The sequence below is a fragment of the Oncorhynchus clarkii genome, chromosome 13 (assembly GCF_045791955.1).
Source record: "Oncorhynchus clarkii lewisi isolate Uvic-CL-2024 chromosome 13, UVic_Ocla_1.0, whole genome shotgun sequence".
Classification (NCBI taxonomy): Eukaryota; Metazoa; Chordata; class Actinopteri; order Salmoniformes; family Salmonidae; genus Oncorhynchus; species Oncorhynchus clarkii.
Genome location: NC_092159.1, coordinates 2,717,673 through 2,734,745, shown reverse-complemented (window position 1 = coordinate 2,734,745; position 17,073 = coordinate 2,717,673). Strand labels below are relative to the sequence as shown.

The window sequence follows — 17,073 nt, the reverse complement described above, 5'->3', positions numbered from 1 at the left end:
GACCCGGGGAGAATAAATTGTCCATTCCCCTCAGTCTAGTCTAAGGAGGAGGGGAAATGCTGGATGAGAGAAGCTCAGTCTACAGTAGAATGACAGGAACATTTGTGAAGACTTCCTTATTTTGAAATGGGGAGTGAGACAAGGTTGCAGCCTGAGACCAACTTTATTCAACATGTAGACAAATAATTGGCGAGTTAGGCACGGTTGCAGTCTGAGTTCAACTTTATTCAAAGTTTAGAAATGAATTGGGGAGTGAGACAAGGTTGCACTCTGAGTCCAACTTTATTCAATATCTACAAATGAATTGGAGAGAGACTTGTGTTCAATTTTAGTCCAGTTGTATTAAACATAACAAACTTGAATGTCACAACATTTTAAACAGACAACAGACATCAGACTCTCTCTCTCTCTCTCTCTCTCTCTCTCTCTCTCTCTCTCTCTCTCTCTCTCTCTCTCTCTCTCTCTCTCTCTCTCTCTCTCTCTCTCTCTCTCTCTCTCTCTCTCTCTCTCTCTCTCTCTCTCCCTCTACTAATTGGGGAGTTAGTTATAAGTATCCTTGGCCAGGCCATGTTGCAGAAAACGGGGGAAGGGTGGGAAGTGGTCGGGGCAGGGGAACAAAGACTTGGGGAGGAGCAACTAAAAGCAGCAGGTGAGGGAGGGGTTACAGACCAAGAGTCCTGAATCATAAAAGGCTTTGTTTTTAAACTACATTTTAGTCTAAGATCAATCTTGAAAAAAATCTAAAGTCAATTCTATTTCAAGTTCTACATCTCCAAATAAAGTTTAAACATCACAGCAATATTCTAGGGGTGGTTTTTGAGGGTCTGAACTCTGTTTGACCCCAACCATGACCAGAACCTTCAGAGGGGTTGTGATCTATATATGAGGGCCTCTCATAGCTTTGTATTGTGCTCGCTTTGGCAGCACATATACTAAAATTGGATCGATACAGAGAAGATTAGCATGGCCCCTGCGAAAGGATGACACGCAAATCCGTGAAGCGCTCCTTATTTTCCTCACACGTCGAGACACAGAGAAATTGGAACCAAACAGAGAAGATTGGGCGGTAGTGACCCGGGGAGAATAAATTGTCCATTCCCCTCAGTCTAGTCTAAGGAGGAGGGGAAATGCTGGATGAGAGAAGCTCAGTCTACAGTAGAATGACAGGAACATTTGTGAAGACTTCCTTATTTTGAAATGGGGAGTGAGACAAGGTTGCAGCCTGAGACCAACTTTATTCAACATGTAGACAAATAATTGGCGAGTTAGGCACGGTTGCAGTCTGAGTTCAACTTTATTCAAAGTTTAGAAATGAATTGGGGAGTGAGACAAGGTTGCACTCTGAGTCCAACTTTATTCAATATCTACAAATGAATTGGAGAGAGACTTGTGTTCAATTTTAGTCCAGTTGTATTAAACATAACAAACTTGAATGTCACAACATTTTAAACAGACAACAGACATCAGACTCTCTCTCTCTCTCTCTCTCTCTCTCTCTCTCTCTCTCTCTCTCTCTCTCTCTCTCTCTCTCTCTCTCTCTCTCTCTCTCTCTCTCTCTCTCTCTCTCTCTCTCTCTCTCTCTCTCCTCTCTCTCTCTCTCTCCTCTCTCTCTCTCTCCCTCTACTAATTGGGGAGTTAGTTATAAGTATCCTTGGCCAGGCCATGTTGCAGAAAACGGGGGAAGGGTGGGAAGTGGTCGGGGCAGGGGAACAAAGACTTGGGGAGGAGCAACTAAAAGCAGCAGGTGAGGGAGGGGTTACAGACCAAGAGTCCTGAATCATAAAAGGCTTTGTTTTTAAACTACATTTTAGTCTAAGATCAATCTTGAAAAAAATCTAAAGTCAATTCTATTTCAAGTTCTACATCTCCAAATAAAGTTTAAACATCACAGCAATATTCTAGGGGTGGTTTTTGAGGGTCTGAACTCTGTTTGACCCCAACCATGACCAGAACCTTCAGAGGGGTTGTGATCTATATATGAGGGCCTCTCATAGCTTTGTATTGTGCTCGCTTTGGCAGCACATATACTAAAATTGGATCGATACAGAGAAGATTAGCATGGCCCCTGCGAAAGGATGACACGCAAATCCGTGAAGCGCTCCTTATTTTCCTCACACGTCGAGACACAGAGAAATTGGAACCAAACAGAGAAGATTGGGCGGTAGTGACCCGGGGAGAATAAATTGTCCATTCCCCTCAGTCTAGTCTAAGGAGGAGGGGAAATGCTGGATGAGAGAAGCTCAGTCTACAGTAGAATGACAGGAACATTTGTGAAGACTTCCTTATTTTGAAATGGGGAGTGAGACAAGGTTGCAGCCTGAGACCAACTTTATTCAACATGTAGACAAATAATTGGCGAGTTAGGCACGGTTGCAGTCTGAGTTCAACTTTATTCAAAGTTTAGAAATGAATTGGGGAGTGAGACAAGGTTGCACTCTGAGTCCAACTTTATTCAATATCTACAAATGAATTGGAGAGAGACTTGTGTTCAATTTTAGTCCAGTTGTATTAAACATAACAAACTTGAATGTCACAACATTTTAAACAGACAACAGACATCAGACTCTCTCTCTCTCTCTCTCTCTCTCTCTCTCTCTCTCTCTCTCTCTCTCTCTCTCTCTCTCTCTCTCTCTCTCTCTCTCTCTCTCTCTCTCTCTCTCTCTCTCTCTCTCTCTCTCTCTCTCTCTCCTCTCTCTCTCTCTCTCCCTCTACTAATTGGGGAGTTAGTTATAAGTATCCTTGGCCAGGCCATGTTGCAGAAAACGGGGGAAGGGTGGGAAGTGGTCGGGGCAGGGGAACAAAGACTTGGGGAGGAGCAACTAAAAGCAGCAGGTGAGGGAGGGGTTACAGACCAAGAGTCCTGAATCATAAAAGGCTTTGTTTTTAAACTACATTTTAGTCTAAGATCAATCTTGAAAAAAATCTAAAGTCAATTCTATTTCAAGTTCTACATCTCCAAATAAAGTTTAAACATCACAGCAATATTCTAGGGGTGGTTTTTGAGGGTCTGAACTCTGTTTGACCCCAACCATGACCAGAACCTTCAGAGGGGTTGTGATCTATATATGAGGGCCTCTCATAGCTTTGTATTGTGCTCGCTTTGGCAGCACATATACTAAAATTGGATCGATACAGAGAAGATTAGCATGGCCCCTGCGAAAGGATGACACGCAAATCCGTGAAGCGCTCCTTATTTTCCTCACACGTCGAGACACAGAGAAATTGGAACCAAACAGAGAAGATTGGGCGGTAGTGACCCGGGGAGAATAAATTGTCCATTCCCCTCAGTCTAGTCTAAGGAGGAGGGGAAATGCTGGATGAGAGAAGCTCAGTCTACAGTAGAATGACAGGAACATTTGTGAAGACTTCCTTATTTTGAAATGGGGAGTGAGACAAGGTTGCAGCCTGAGACCAACTTTATTCAACATGTAGACAAATAATTGGCGAGTTAGGCACGGTTGCAGTCTGAGTTCAACTTTATTCAAAGTTTAGAAATGAATTGGGGAGTGAGACAAGGTTGCACTCTGAGTCCAACTTTATTCAATATCTACAAATGAATTGGAGAGAGACTTGTGTTCAATTTTAGTCCAGTTGTATTAAACATAACAAACTTGAATGTCACAACATTTTAAACAGACATCAGACAGTCAGACTCTCTCTCTCTCTCTCTCTCTCTCTCTCTCTCTCTCTCTCTCTCTCTCTCTCTCTCTCTCTCTCTCTCTCTCTCTCTCTCTCTCTCTCTCTCTCTCTCTCTCTCTCTCTCTCTCTCTCTCTCTCTCCTCTACTAATTGGGGAGTTAGTTATAAGTATCCTTGGCCAGGCCATGTTGCAGAAAACGGGGGAAGGGTGGGAAGTGGTCGGGGCAGGGGAACAAAGACTTGGGGAGGAGCAACTAAAAGCAGCAGGTGAGGGAGGGGTTACAGACCAAGAGTCCTGAATCATAAAAGGCTTTGTTTTTAAACTACATTTTAGTCTAAGATCAATCTTGAAAAAAATCTAAAGTCAATTCTATTTCAAGTTCTACATCTCCAAATAAAGTTTAAACATCACAGCAATATTCTAGGGGTGGTTTTTGAGGGTCTGAACTCTGTTTGACCCCAACCATGACCAGAACCTTCAGAGAGGTTGTGATCTATATATGAGGGCCTCTCATAGCTTTGTATTGTGCTCGCTTTGGCAGCACATATACTAAAATTGGATCGATACAGAGAAGATTAGCATGGCCCCTGCGAAAGGATGACACGCAAATCCGTGAAGCGCTCCTTATTTTCCTCACACGTCGAGACACAGAGAAATTGGAACCAAACAGAGAAGATTGGGCGGTAGTGACCCGGGGAGAATAAATTGTCCATTCCCCTCAGTCTAGTCTAAGGAGGAGGGGAAATGCTGGATGAGAGAAGCTCAGTCTACAGTAGAATGACAGGAACATTTGTGAAGACTTCCTTAATTTTGAAATGGGGAGTGAGACAAGGTTGCAGCCTGAGACCAACTTTATTCAACATGTAGACAAATAATTGGCGAGTTAGGCACGGTTGCAGTCTGAGTTCAACTTTATTCAAAGTTTAGAAATGAATTGGGGAGTGAGACAAGGTTGCACTCTGAGTCCAACTTTATTCAATATCTACAAATGAATTGGAGAGAGACTTGTGTTCAATTTTAGTCCAGTTGTATTAAACATAACAAACTTGAATGTCACAACATTTTAAACAGACATCAAAGTCAGACTCAGACTCAAACTCTCTCTCTCTCTCTCTCTCTCTCTCCCTCTACTAATTGGGGAGTTAGTTATAAGTATCCTTGGCCAGGCCATGTTGCAGAAAACGGGGGAAGGGTGGGAAGTGGTCGGGGCAGGGGAACAAAGACTTGGGGAGGAGCAACTAAAAGCAGCAGGTGAGGGAGGGGTTACAGACCAAGAGTCCTGAATCATAAAAGGCTTTGTTTTTAAACTACATTTTAGTCTAAGATCAATCTTGAAAAAAATCTAAAGTCAATTCTATTTCAAGTTCTACATCTCCAAATAAAGTTTAAACATCACAGCAATATTCTAGGGGTGGTTTTTGAGGGTCTGAACTCTGTTTGACCCCAACCATGACCAGAACCTTCAGAGAGGTTGTGATCTATATATGAGGGCCTCTCATAGCTTTGTATTGTGCTCGCTTTGGCAGCACATATACTAAAATTGGATCGATACAGAGAAGATTAGCATGGCCCCTGCGAAAGGATGACACGCAAATCCGTGAAGCGCTCCTTATTTTCCTCACACGTCGAGACACAGAGAAATTGGAACCAAACAGAGAAGATTGGGCGGTAGTGACCCGGGGAGAATAAATTGTCCATTCCCCTCAGTCTAGTCTAAGGAGGAGGGGAAATGCTGGATGAGAGAAGCTCAGTCTACAGTAGAATGACAGGAACATTTGTGAAGACTTCCTTATTTTGAAATGGGGAGTGAGACAAGGTTGCAGCCTGAGACCAACTTTATTCAACATGTAGACAAATAATTGGCGAGTTAGGCACGGTTGCAGTCTGAGTTCAACTTTATTCAAAGTTTAGAAATGAATTGGGGAGTGAGACAAGGTTGCACTCTGAGTCCAACTTTATTCAATATCTACAAATGAATTGGAGAGAGACTTGTGTTCAATTTTAGTCCAGTTGTATTAAACATAACAAACTTGAATGTCACAACATTTTAAACAGACATCAAAGTCAGACTCAGACTCTCAAACTCTCTCTCTCTCTCTCTCTCTCTCTCTCTCTCTCTCTCTCTCTCTCTCTCTCTCTCTCTCTCTCTCTCTCTCTCTCTCTCTCTCTCTCTCTCTCTCTCTCTCTCTCTCTCTCTCTCTCTCTCTCTCTCTCTCTCTCTCTCTCACTCTACTAATTGGGGAGTTAGTTATAAGTATCCTTGGCCAGGCCATGTTGCAGAAAACGGGGGAAGGGTGGGAAGTGGTCGGGGCAGGGGAACAAAGACTTGGGGAGGAGCAACTAAAAGCAGCAGGTGAGGGAGGGGTTACAGACCAAGAGTCCTGAATCATAAAAGGCTTTGTTTTTAAACTACATTTTAGTCTAAGATCAATCTTGAAAAAAATCTAAAGTCAATTCTATTTCAAGTTCTACATCTCCAAATAAAGTTTAAACATCACAGCAATATTCTAGGGGTGGTTTTTGAGGGTCTGAACTCTGTTTGACCCCAACCATGACCAGAACCTTCAGAGGGGTTGTGATCTATATATGAGGGCCTCTCATAGCTTTGTATTGTGCTCGCTTTGGCAGCACATATACTAAAATTGGATCGATACAGAGAAGATTAGCATGGCCCCTGCGAAAGGATGACACGCAAATCCGTGAAGCGCTCCTTATTTTCCTCACACGTCGAGACACAGAGAAATTGGAACCAAACAGAGAAGATTGGGCGGTAGTGACCCGGGGAGAATAAATTGTCCATTCCCCTCAGTCTAGTCTAAGGAGGAGGGGAAATGCTGGATGAGAGAAGCTCAGTCTACAGTAGAATGACAGGAACATTTGTGAAGACTTCCTTATTTTGAAATGGGGAGTGAGACAAGGTTGCAGCCTGAGACCAACTTTATTCAACATGTAGACAAATAATTGGCGAGTTAGGCACGGTTGCAGTCTGAGTTCAACTTTATTCAAAGTTTAGAAATGAATTGGGGAGTGAGACAAGGTTGCACTCTGAGTCCAACTTTATTCAATATCTACAAATGAATTGGAGAGAGACTTGTGTTCAATTTTAGTCCAGTTGTATTAAACATAACAAACTTGAATGTCACAACATTTTAAACAGACATCAAAGTCAGACTCAGACTCAAACTCTCTCGCTCTCTCTCTCTCTCCCTCTACTAATTGGGGAGTTAGTTATAAGTATCCTTGGCCAGGCCATGTTGCAGAAAACGGGGGAAGGGTGGGAAGTGGTCGGGGCAGGGGAACAAAGACTTGGGGAGGAGCAACTAAAAGCAGCAGGTGAGGGAGGGGTTACAGACCAAGAGTCCTGAATCATAAAAGGCTTTGTTTTTAAACTACATTTTAGTCTAAGATCAATCTTGAAAAAAATCTAAAGTCAATTCTATTTCAAGTTCTACATCTCCAAATAAAGTTTAAACATCACAGCAATATTCTAGGGGTGGTTTTTGAGGGTCTGAACTCTGTTTGACCCCAACCATGACCAGAACCTTCAGAGAGGTTGTGATCTATATATGAGGGCCTCTCATAGCTTTGTATTGTGCTCGCTTTGGCAGCACATATACTAAAATTGGATCGATACAGAGAAGATTAGCATGGCCCCTGCGAAAGGATGACACGCAAATCCGTGAAGCGCTCCTTATTTTCCTCACACGTCGAGACACAGAGAAATTGGAACCAAACAGAGAAGATTGGGCGGTAGTGACCCGGGGAGAATAAATTGTCCATTCCCCTCAGTCTAGTCTAAGGAGGAGGGGAAATGCTGGATGAGAGAAGCTCAGTCTACAGTAGAATGACAGGAACATTTGTGAAGACTTCCTTAATTTTGAAATGGGGAGTGAGACAAGGTTGCAGCCTGAGACCAACTTTATTCAACATGTAGACAAATAATTGGCGAGTTAGGCACGGTTGCAGTCTGAGTTCAACTTTATTCAAAGTTTAAAAATGAATTGGGGAGTGAGACAAGGTTGCACTCTGAGTCCAACTTTATTCAATATCTACAAATGAATTGGAGAGAGACTTGTGTTCAATTTTAGTCCAGTTGTATTAAACATAACAAACTTGAATGTCACAACATTTTAAACAGACATCAAAGTCAGACTCAGACTCAAACTCTCTCCCTCTACTAATTGGGGAGTTAGTTATAAGTATCCTTGGCCAGGCCATGTTGCAGAAAACGGGGGAAGGGTGGGAAGTGGTCGGGGCAGGGGAACAAAGACTTGGGGAGGAGCAACTAAAAGCAGCAGGTGAGGGAGGGGTTACAGACCAAGAGTCCTGAATCATAAAAGGCTTTGTTTTTAAACTACATTTTAGTCTAAGATCAATCTTGAAAAAAATCTAAAGTCAATTCTATTTCAAGTTCTACATCTCCAAATAAAGTTTAAACATCACAGCAATATTCTAGGGGTGGTTTTTGAGGGTCTGAACTCTGTTTGACCCCAACCATGACCAGAACCTTCAGAGAGGTTGTGATCTATATATGAGGGCCTCTCATAGCTTTGTATTGTGCTCGCTTTGGCAGCACATATACTAAAATTGGATCGATACAGAGAAGATTAGCATGGCCCCTGCGAAAGGATGACACGCAAATCCGTGAAGCGCTCCTTATTTTCCTCACACGTCGAGACACAGAGAAATTGGAACCAAACAGAGAAGATTGGGCGGTAGTGACCCGGGGAGAATAAATTGTCCATTCCCCTCAGTCTAGTCTAAGGAGGAGGGGAAATGCTGGATGAGAGAAGCTCAGTCTACAGTAGAATGACAGGAACATTTGTGAAGACTTCCTTAATTTTGAAATGGGGAGTGAGACAAGGTTGCAGCCTGAGACCAACTTTATTCAACATGTAGACAAATAATTGGCGAGTTAGGCACGGTTGCAGTCTGAGTTCAACTTTATTCAAAGTTTAAAAATGAATTGGGGAGTGAGACAAGGTTGCACTCTGAGTCCAACTTTATTCAATATCTACAAATGAATTGGAGAGAGACTTGTGTTCAATTTTAGTCCAGTTGTATTAAACATAACAAACTTGAATGTCACAACATTTTAAACAGACATCAAAGTCAGACTCAGACTCAAACTCTCTCCCTCTACTAATTGGGGAGTTAGTTATAAGTATCCTTGGCCAGGCCATGTTGCAGAAAACGGGGGAAGGGTGGGAAGTGGTCGGGGCAGGGGAACAAAGACTTGGGGAGGAGCAACTAAAAGCAGCAGGTGAGGGAGGGGTTACAGACCAAGAGTCCTGAATCATAAAAGGCTTTGTTTTTAAACTACATTTTAGTCTAAGATCAATCTTGAAAAAAATCTAAAGTCAATTCTATTTCAAGTTCTACATCTCCAAATAAAGTTTAAACATCACAGCAATATTCTAGGGGTGGTTTTTGAGGGTCTGAACTCTGTTTGACCCCAACCATGACCAGAACCTTCAGAGAGGTTGTGATCTATATATGAGGGCCTCTCATAGCTTTGTATTGTGCTCGCTTTGGCAGCACATATACTAAAATTGGATCGATACAGAGAAGATTAGCATGGCCCCTGCGAAAGGATGACACGCAAATCCGTGAAGCGCTCCTTATTTTCCTCACACGTCGAGACACAGAGAAATTGGAACCAAACAGAGAAGATTGGGCGGTAGTGACCCGGGGAGAATAAATTGTCCATTCCCCTCAGTCTAGTCTAAGGAGGAGGGGAAATGCTGGATGAGAGAAGCTCAGTCTACAGTAGAATGACAGGAACATTTGTGAAGACTTCCTTAATTTTGAAATGGGGAGTGAGACAAGGTTGCAGCCTGAGACCAACTTTATTCAACATGTAGACAAATAATTGGCGAGTTAGGCACGGTTGCAGTCTGAGTTCAACTTTATTCAAAGTTTAAAAATGAATTGGGGAGTGAGACAAGGTTGCACTCTGAGTCCAACTTTATTCAATATCTACAAATGAATTGGAGAGAGACTTGTGTTCAATTTTAGTCCAGTTGTATTAAACATAACAAACTTGAATGTCACAACATTTTAAACAGACATCAAAGTCAGACTCAGACTCAAACTCTCTCGCTCTCTACTAATTGGGGAGTTAGTTATAAGTATCCTTGGCCAGGCCATGTTGCAGAAAACGGGGGAAGGGTGGGAAGTGGTCGGGGCAGGGGAACAAAGACTTGGGGAGGAGCAACTAAAAGCAGCAGGTGAGGGAGGGGTTACAGACCAAGAGTCCTGAATCATAAAAGGCTTTGTTTTTAAACTACATTTTAGTCTAAGATCAATCTTGAAAAAAATCTAAAGTCAATTCTATTTCAAGTTCTACATCTCCAAATAAAGTTTAAACATCACAGCAATATTCTAGGGGTGGTTTTTGAGGGTCTGAACTCTGTTTGACCCCAACCATGACCAGAACCTTCAGAGAGGTTGTGATCTATATATGAGGGCCTCTCATAGCTTTGTATTGTGCTCGCTTTGGCAGCACATATACTAAAATTGGATCGATACAGAGAAGATTAGCATGGCCCCTGCGAAAGGATGACACGCAAATCCGTGAAGCGCTCCTTATTTTCCTCACACGTCGAGACACAGAGAAATTGGAACCAAACAGAGAAGATTGGGCGGTAGTGACCCGGGGAGAATAAATTGTCCATTCCCCTCAGTCTAGTCTAAGGAGGAGGGGAAATGCTGGATGAGAGAAGCTCAGTCTACAGTAGAATGACAGGAACATTTGTGAAGACTTCCTTAATTTTGAAATGGGGAGTGAGACAAGGTTGCAGCCTGAGACCAACTTTATTCAACATGTAGACAAATAATTGGCGAGTTAGGCACGGTTGCAGTCTGAGTTCAACTTTATTCAAAGTTTAAAAATGAATTGGGGAGTGAGACAAGGTTGCACTCTGAGTCCAACTTTATTCAATATCTACAAATGAATTGGAGAGAGACTTGTGTTCAATTTTAGTCCAGTTGTATTAAACATAACAAACTTGAATGTCACAACATTTTAAACAGACATCAAAGTCAGACTCAGACTCAAACTCTCTCCCTCTACTAATTGGGGAGTTAGTTATAAGTATCCTTGGCCAGGCCATGTTGCAGAAAACGGGGGAAGGGTGGGAAGTGGTCGGGGCAGGGGAACAAAGACTTGGGGAGGAGCAACTAAAAGCAGCAGGTGAGGGAGGGGTTACAGACCAAGAGTCCTGAATCATAAAAGGCTTTGTTTTTAAACTACATTTTAGTCTAAGATCAATCTTGAAAAAAATCTAAAGTCAATTCTATTTCAAGTTCTACATCTCCAAATAAAGTTTAAACATCACAGCAATATTCTAGGGGTGGTTTTTGAGGGTCTGAACTCTGTTTGACCCCAACCATGACCAGAACCTTCAGAGAGGTTGTGATCTATATATGAGGGCCTCTCATAGCTTTGTATTGTGCTCGCTTTGGCAGCACATATACTAAAATTGGATCGATACAGAGAAGATTAGCATGGCCCCTGCGAAAGGATGACACGCAAATCCGTGAAGCGCTCCTTATTTTCCTCACACGTCGAGACACAGAGAAATTGGAACCAAACAGAGAAGATTGGGCGGTAGTGACCCGGGGAGAATAAATTGTCCATTCCCCTCAGTCTAGTCTAAGGAGGAGGGGAAATGCTGGATGAGAGAAGCTCAGTCTACAGTAGAATGACAGGAACATTTGTGAAGACTTCCTTAATTTTGAAATGGGGAGTGAGACAAGGTTGCAGCCTGAGACCAACTTTATTCAACATGTAGACAAATAATTGGCGAGTTAGGCACGGTTGCAGTCTGAGTTCAACTTTATTCAAAGTTTAAAAATGAATTGGGGAGTGAGACAAGGTTGCACTCTGAGTCCAACTTTATTCAATATCTACAAATGAATTGGAGAGAGACTTGTGTTCAATTTTAGTCCAGTTGTATTAAACATAACAAACTTGAATGTCACAACATTTTAAACAGACATCAAAGTCAGACTCAGACTCAAACTCTCTCCCTCTACTAATTGGGGAGTTAGTTATAAGTATCCTTGGCCAGGCCATGTTGCAGAAAACGGGGGAAGGGTGGGAAGTGGTCGGGGCAGGGGAACAAAGACTTGGGGAGGAGCAACTAAAAGCAGCAGGTGAGGGAGGGGTTACAGACCAAGAGTCCTGAATCATAAAAGGCTTTGTTTTTAAACTACATTTTAGTCTAAGATCAATCTTGAAAAAAATCTAAAGTCAATTCTATTTCAAGTTCTACATCTCCAAATAAAGTTTAAACATCACAGCAATATTCTAGGGGTGGTTTTTGAGGGTCTGAACTCTGTTTGACCCCAACCATGACCAGAACCTTCAGAGAGGTTGTGATCTATATATGAGGGCCTCTCATAGCTTTGTATTGTGCTCGCTTTGGCAGCACATATACTAAAATTGGATCGATACAGAGAAGATTAGCATGGCCCCTGCGAAAGGATGACACGCAAATCCGTGAAGCGCTCCTTATTTTCCTCACACGTCGAGACACAGAGAAATTGGAACCAAACAGAGAAGATTGGGCGGTAGTGACCCGGGGAGAATAAATTGTCCATTCCCCTCAGTCTAGTCTAAGGAGGAGGGGAAATGCTGGATGAGAGAAGCTCAGTCTACAGTAGAATGACAGGAACATTTGTGAAGACTTCCTTAATTTTGAAATGGGGAGTGAGACAAGGTTGCAGCCTGAGACCAACTTTATTCAACATGTAGACAAATAATTGGCGAGTTAGGCACGGTTGCAGTCTGAGTTCAACTTTATTCAAAGTTTAAAAATGAATTGGGGAGTGAGACAAGGTTGCACTCTGAGTCCAACTTTATTCAATATCTACAAATGAATTGGAGAGAGACTTGTGTTCAATTTTAGTCCAGTTGTATTAAACATAACAAACTTGAATGTCACAACATTTTAAACAGACATCAAAGTCAGACTCAGACTCAAACTCTCTCCCTCTACTAATTGGGGAGTTAGTTATAAGTATCCTTGGCCAGGCCATGTTGCAGAAAACGGGGGAAGGGTGGGAAGTGGTCGGGGCAGGGGAACAAAGACTTGGGGAGGAGCAACTAAAAGCAGCAGGTGAGGGAGGGGTTACAGACCAAGAGTCCTGAATCATAAAAGGCTTTGTTTTTAAACTACATTTTAGTCTAAGATCAATCTTGAAAAAAATCTAAAGTCAATTCTATTTCAAGTTCTACATCTCCAAATAAAGTTTAAACATCACAGCAATATTCTAGGGGTGGTTTTTGAGGGTCTGAACTCTGTTTGACCCCAACCATGACCAGAACCTTCAGAGAGGTTGTGATCTATATATGAGGGCCTCTCATAGCTTTGTATTGTGCTCGCTTTGGCAGCACATATACTAAAATTGGATCGATACAGAGAAGATTAGCATGGCCCCTGCGAAAGGATGACACGCAAATCCGTGAAGCGCTCCTTATTTTCCTCACACGTCGAGACACAGAGAAATTGGAACCAAACAGAGAAGATTGGGCGGTAGTGACCCGGGGAGAATAAATTGTCCATTCCCCTCAGTCTAGTCTAAGGAGGAGGGGAAATGCTGGATGAGAGAAGCTCAGTCTACAGTAGAATGACAGGAACATTTGTGAAGACTTCCTTAATTTTGAAATGGGGAGTGAGACAAGGTTGCAGCCTGAGACCAACTTTATTCAACATGTAGACAAATAATTGGCGAGTTAGGCACGGTTGCAGTCTGAGTTCAACTTTATTCAAAGTTTAAAAATGAATTGGGGAGTGAGACAAGGTTGCACTCTGAGTCCAACTTTATTCAATATCTACAAATGAATTGGAGAGAGACTTGTGTTCAATTTTAGTCCAGTTGTATTAAACATAACAAACTTGAATGTCACAACATTTTAAACAGACATCAAAGTCAGACTCAGACTCAAACTCTCTCCCTCTACTAATTGGGGAGTTAGTTATAAGTATCCTTGGCCAGGCCATGTTGCAGAAAACGGGGGAAGGGTGGGAAGTGGTCGGGGCAGGGGAACAAAGACTTGGGGAGGAGCAACTAAAAGCAGCAGGTGAGGGAGGGGTTACAGACCAAGAGTCCTGAATCATAAAAGGCTTTGTTTTTAAACTACATTTTAGTCTAAGATCAATCTTGAAAAAAATCTAAAGTCAATTCTATTTCAAGTTCTACATCTCCAAATAAAGTTTAAACATCACAGCAATATTCTAGGGGTGGTTTTTGAGGGTCTGAACTCTGTTTGACCCCAACCATGACCAGAACCTTCAGAGAGGTTGTGATCTATATATGAGGGCCTCTCATAGCTTTGTATTGTGCTCGCTTTGGCAGCACATATACTAAAATTGGATCGATACAGAGAAGATTAGCATGGCCCCTGCGAAAGGATGACACGCAAATCCGTGAAGCGCTCCTTATTTTCCTCACACGTCGAGACACAGAGAAATTGGAACCAAACAGAGAAGATTGGGCGGTAGTGACCCGGGGAGAATAAATTGTCCATTCCCCTCAGTCTAGTCTAAGGAGGAGGGGAAATGCTGGATGAGAGAAGCTCAGTCTACAGTAGAATGACAGGAACATTTGTGAAGACTTCCTTAATTTTGAAATGGGGAGTGAGACAAGGTTGCAGCCTGAGACCAACTTTATTCAACATGTAGACAAATAATTGGCGAGTTAGGCACGGTTGCAGTCTGAGTTCAACTTTATTCAAAGTTTAAAAATGAATTGGGGAGTGAGACAAGGTTGCACTCTGAGTCCAACTTTATTCAATATCTACAAATGAATTGGAGAGAGACTTGTGTTCAATTTTAGTCCAGTTGTATTAAACATAACAAACTTGAATGTCACAACATTTTAAACAGACATCAAAGTCAGACTCAGACTCAAACTCTCTCCCTCTACTAATTGGGGAGTTAGTTATAAGTATCCTTGGCCAGGCCATGTTGCAGAAAACGGGGGAAGGGTGGGAAGTGGTCGGGGCAGGGGAACAAAGACTTGGGGAGGAGCAACTAAAAGCAGCAGGTGAGGGAGGGGTTACAGACCAAGAGTCCTGAATCATAAAAGGCTTTGTTTTTAAACTACATTTTAGTCTAAGATCAATCTTGAAAAAAATCTAAAGTCAATTCTATTTCAAGTTCTACATCTCCAAATAAAGTTTAAACATCACAGCAATATTCTAGGGGTGGTTTTTGAGGGTCTGAACTCTGTTTGACCCCAACCATGACCAGAACCTTCAGAGAGGTTGTGATCTATATATGAGGGCCTCTCATAGCTTTGTATTGTGCTCGCTTTGGCAGCACATATACTAAAATTGGATCGATACAGAGAAGATTAGCATGGCCCCTGCGAAAGGATGACACGCAAATCCGTGAAGCGCTCCTTATTTTCCTCACACGTCGAGACACAGAGAAATTGGAACCAAACAGAGAAGATTGGGCGGTAGTGACCCGGGGAGAATAAATTGTCCATTCCCCTCAGTCTAGTCTAAGGAGGAGGGGAAATGCTGGATGAGAGAAGCTCAGTCTACAGTAGAATGACAGGAACATTTGTGAAGACTTCCTTAATTTTGAAATGGGGAGTGAGACAAGGTTGCAGCCTGAGACCAACTTTATTCAACATGTAGACAAATAATTGGCGAGTTAGGCACGGTTGCAGTCTGAGTTCAACTTTATTCAAAGTTTAAAAATGAATTGGGGAGTGAGACAAGGTTGCACTCTGAGTCCAACTTTATTCAATATCTACAAATGAATTGGAGAGAGACTTGTGTTCAATTTTAGTCCAGTTGTATTAAACATAACAAACTTGAATGTCACAACATTTTAAACAGACATCAAAGTCAGACTCAGACTCAAACTCTCTCCCTCTACTAATTGGGGAGTTAGTTATAAGTATCCTTGGCCAGGCCATGTTGCAGAAAACGGGGGAAGGGTGGGAAGTGGTCGGGGCAGGGGAACAAAGACTTGGGGAGGAGCAACTAAAAGCAGCAGGTGAGGGAGGGGTTACAGACCAAGAGTCCTGAATCATAAAAGGCTTTGTTTTTAAACTACATTTTAGTCTAAGATCAATCTTGAAAAAAATCTAAAGTCAATTCTATTTCAAGTTCTACATCTCCAAATAAAGTTTAAACATCACAGCAATATTCTAGGGGTGGTTTTTGAGGGTCTGAACTCTGTTTGACCCCAACCATGACCAGAACCTTCAGAGAGGTTGTGATCTATATATGAGGGCCTCTCATAGCTTTGTATTGTGCTCGCTTTGGCAGCACATATACTAAAATTGGATCGATACAGAGAAGATTAGCATGGCCCCTGCGAAAGGATGACACGCAAATCCGTGAAGCGCTCCTTATTTTCCTCACACGTCGAGACACAGAGAAATTGGAACCAAACAGAGAAGATTGGGCGGTAGTGACCCGGGGAGAATAAATTGTCCATTCCCCTCAGTCTAGTCTAAGGAGGAGGGGAAATGCTGGATGAGAGAAGCTCAGTCTACAGTAGAATGACAGGAACATTTGTGAAGACTTCCTTAATTTTGAAATGGGGAGTGAGACAAGGTTGCAGCCTGAGACCAACTTTATTCAACATGTAGACAAATAATTGGCGAGTTAGGCACGGTTGCAGTCTGAGTTCAACTTTATTCAAAGTTTAAAAATGAATTGGGGAGTGAGACAAGGTTGCACTCTGAGTCCAACTTTATTCAATATCTACAAATGAATTGGAGAGAGACTTGTGTTCAATTTTAGTCCAGTTGTATTAAACATAACAAACTTGAATGTCACAACATTTTAAACAGACATCAAAGTCAGACTCAGACTCAAACTCTCTCCCTCTACTAATTGGGGAGTTAGTTATAAGTATCCTTGGCCAGGCCATGTTGCAGAAAACGGGGGAAGGGTGGGAAGTGGTCGGGGCAGGGGAACAAAGACTTGGGGAGGAGCAACTAAAAGCAGCAGGTGAGGGAGGGGTTACAGACCAAGAGTCCTGAATCATAAAAGGCTTTGTTTTTAAACTACATTTTAGTCTAAGATCAATCTTGAAAAAAATCTAAAGTCAATTCTATTTCAAGTTCTACATCTCCAAATAAAGTTTAAACATCACAGCAATATTCTAGGGGTGGTTTTTGAGGGTCTGAACTCTGTTTGACCCCAACCATGACCAGAACCTTCAGAGAGGTTGTGATCTATATATGAGGGCCTCTCATAGCTTTGTATTGTGCTCGCTTTGGCAGCACATATACTAAAATTGGATCGATACAGAGAAGATTAGCATGGCCCCTGCGAAAGGATGACACGCAAATCCGTGAAGCGCTCCTTATTTTCCTCACACGTCGAGACACAGAGAAATTGGAACCAAACAGAGAAGATTGGGCGGTAGTGACCCGGGGAGAATAAATTGTCCATTC

General features: G+C 42.3%; 17 non-coding genes across 17 annotated transcripts; all 17 read left to right on the top strand.

The window, feature by feature from the left end:
* The first annotated feature begins 908 nt into the window (after window positions 1-908).
* LOC139365292 (U6 spliceosomal RNA) lies at window positions 909-1,015 on the top strand. Its single transcript, XR_011626582.1, has one exon. It is a non-coding gene; the product is annotated as a U6 spliceosomal RNA (small nuclear RNA).
* Window positions 1,016-2,003: 988 nt separating this feature from the next.
* Window positions 2,004-2,110, top strand: LOC139365291 (U6 spliceosomal RNA). The gene has a single exon (XR_011626581.1). It is a non-coding gene; the product is annotated as a U6 spliceosomal RNA (small nuclear RNA).
* Window positions 2,111-3,091: 981 nt separating this feature from the next.
* Window positions 3,092-3,198, top strand: LOC139365290 (U6 spliceosomal RNA). The gene has a single exon (XR_011626580.1). It is a non-coding gene; the product is annotated as a U6 spliceosomal RNA (small nuclear RNA).
* Window positions 3,199-4,164: 966 nt separating this feature from the next.
* Window positions 4,165-4,271, top strand: LOC139365282 (U6 spliceosomal RNA). Its single transcript, XR_011626573.1, has one exon. It is a non-coding gene; the product is annotated as a U6 spliceosomal RNA (small nuclear RNA).
* An 878-nt stretch (window positions 4,272-5,149) lies between these two features.
* Window positions 5,150-5,256, top strand: LOC139365289 (U6 spliceosomal RNA). Its single transcript, XR_011626579.1, has one exon. It is a non-coding gene; the product is annotated as a U6 spliceosomal RNA (small nuclear RNA).
* A 995-nt stretch (window positions 5,257-6,251) lies between these two features.
* Window positions 6,252-6,358, top strand: LOC139365288 (U6 spliceosomal RNA). The gene has a single exon (XR_011626578.1). It is a non-coding gene; the product is annotated as a U6 spliceosomal RNA (small nuclear RNA).
* An 873-nt stretch (window positions 6,359-7,231) lies between these two features.
* On the top strand, window positions 7,232-7,338 carry LOC139365281 (U6 spliceosomal RNA). The gene has a single exon (XR_011626572.1). It is a non-coding gene; the product is annotated as a U6 spliceosomal RNA (small nuclear RNA).
* An 858-nt stretch (window positions 7,339-8,196) lies between these two features.
* LOC139365421 (U6 spliceosomal RNA) lies at window positions 8,197-8,303 on the top strand. Its single transcript, XR_011626703.1, has one exon. It is a non-coding gene; the product is annotated as a U6 spliceosomal RNA (small nuclear RNA).
* An 858-nt stretch (window positions 8,304-9,161) lies between these two features.
* LOC139365420 (U6 spliceosomal RNA) lies at window positions 9,162-9,268 on the top strand. Its single transcript, XR_011626702.1, has one exon. It is a non-coding gene; the product is annotated as a U6 spliceosomal RNA (small nuclear RNA).
* An 860-nt stretch (window positions 9,269-10,128) lies between these two features.
* Window positions 10,129-10,235, top strand: LOC139365419 (U6 spliceosomal RNA). Its single transcript, XR_011626701.1, has one exon. It is a non-coding gene; the product is annotated as a U6 spliceosomal RNA (small nuclear RNA).
* An 858-nt stretch (window positions 10,236-11,093) lies between these two features.
* Window positions 11,094-11,200, top strand: LOC139365418 (U6 spliceosomal RNA). Its single transcript, XR_011626700.1, has one exon. It is a non-coding gene; the product is annotated as a U6 spliceosomal RNA (small nuclear RNA).
* An 858-nt stretch (window positions 11,201-12,058) lies between these two features.
* LOC139365417 (U6 spliceosomal RNA) lies at window positions 12,059-12,165 on the top strand. The gene has a single exon (XR_011626699.1). It is a non-coding gene; the product is annotated as a U6 spliceosomal RNA (small nuclear RNA).
* An 858-nt stretch (window positions 12,166-13,023) lies between these two features.
* On the top strand, window positions 13,024-13,130 carry LOC139365415 (U6 spliceosomal RNA). Its single transcript, XR_011626697.1, has one exon. It is a non-coding gene; the product is annotated as a U6 spliceosomal RNA (small nuclear RNA).
* Window positions 13,131-13,988: 858 nt separating this feature from the next.
* Window positions 13,989-14,095, top strand: LOC139365414 (U6 spliceosomal RNA). The gene has a single exon (XR_011626696.1). It is a non-coding gene; the product is annotated as a U6 spliceosomal RNA (small nuclear RNA).
* Window positions 14,096-14,953: 858 nt separating this feature from the next.
* On the top strand, window positions 14,954-15,060 carry LOC139365413 (U6 spliceosomal RNA). Its single transcript, XR_011626695.1, has one exon. It is a non-coding gene; the product is annotated as a U6 spliceosomal RNA (small nuclear RNA).
* An 858-nt stretch (window positions 15,061-15,918) lies between these two features.
* LOC139365412 (U6 spliceosomal RNA) lies at window positions 15,919-16,025 on the top strand. Its single transcript, XR_011626694.1, has one exon. It is a non-coding gene; the product is annotated as a U6 spliceosomal RNA (small nuclear RNA).
* Window positions 16,026-16,883: 858 nt separating this feature from the next.
* Window positions 16,884-16,990, top strand: LOC139365411 (U6 spliceosomal RNA). Its single transcript, XR_011626693.1, has one exon. It is a non-coding gene; the product is annotated as a U6 spliceosomal RNA (small nuclear RNA).
* The last annotated feature ends 83 nt before the right edge of the window (window positions 16,991-17,073 follow it).